General features: G+C 37.9%; 1 protein-coding gene across 3 annotated transcripts in view; it reads left to right on the forward strand.

The window, feature by feature from the left end:
- SGCZ (sarcoglycan zeta) overlaps positions 1-1,178 on the forward strand; it is a 385,242-nt gene that overhangs the window by 161,515 nt on the left and 222,549 nt on the right. The window lies entirely within an intron of this gene.

The following is a 1,178-nucleotide window of genomic DNA, read 5'->3' on the forward strand; positions in this document are numbered from 1 at the left end:
ATTTTTATATGAATTATGTCTTAATGTAGGAGTCCCTGTGTGGTGAAAATCGTTGAGTACTCAGCTACTAACTGAAAGGTTCACAGTCTGAACCAACCTAGAGATGCTGCCTGGCGATCTGCTTCATAAAGTCACAGATATGAAAACCCTATGGAGCAGTTCTACTCTGCAACATACTGGGTCTCCATGAGTCAGAATCAATTCAATGTCAACTGGTATATATCTTAATGTACTTTTCCACAATCATCTTTATTCATTTATAAATATAATTTAAATATGTTCATAAAAATAAATCAATTTTGTGAATTTAACCATGGCTTAAAATTTCATAATCAATTATACTACATTTATGTATTCACTTCTCTGTAGCTGTATATTAAGGTTGTTTCTGCTTTCTTCAAATTACAAACCATTTTTCAACACATTCTTGGGCATATCTACTTGTGCGCCTGTGTGAGTGTTTTCCTAGAAATTTTTAAATTTCTCTGAAATAGAATAGAATTATTTTCACTGTTGATAGATGCCACCAACTTGCTTTCCAGACAGACTGTTCCAAATATCCCCCTACCTGCAGTGTATGAGAGGATTCTCCCCCAAAACTCAAAAACACTTGATATTAACAGACTTAACTGTTTGCCAATCTGGTGGACAAAAACAAAAATACTTTTAGCTCATTACTTGGAAATTTTTCATTTCCTCAATAACAGAAGGATGATATCTATTGTCGGCTGAATTGTCTCCCCTTAAAAGATATGTTGAAGTCCTAAGGCCTGGTACCTGTTAACATTACCTTGTTGGAAATAACATCTTTGCAATGTATGTAGTTAACATGAGGTAATACTGGAGTAGAGAGGACCCTAACCTAGTATGATTAGTGTCCTCATGTGAAGAGAAGACACGCAGAGCCAGACAGACACAGAAAGAAAACTGCCATGTGAAGACAGAGGCAGAAATTGGAGTTATGCTGACCCAAGCCAGAGAACACCTGGGCTCCCAGAAGCTGGAGGTGGCCAGGAACATTTTTCCCCTGGGCACTTTGAAGCAGCTATGGGCCTGCTGTCACCTTGATTTTGGATTTAGAGCTTCTAGAACAGTGAGGAATATCTTTCTTTTGTTTTAAGCCACCCAGTTTGTGGTAACTTGTACCAGCAGCCCCGGGAGACTAATGGAGTATTAAT

Source organism: Trichechus manatus, unplaced genomic scaffold, assembly GCF_000243295.1.
Source record: "Trichechus manatus latirostris isolate Lorelei unplaced genomic scaffold, TriManLat1.0 scaffold00099, whole genome shotgun sequence".
Lineage (NCBI taxonomy): Eukaryota > Metazoa > Chordata > Mammalia > Sirenia > Trichechidae > Trichechus > Trichechus manatus.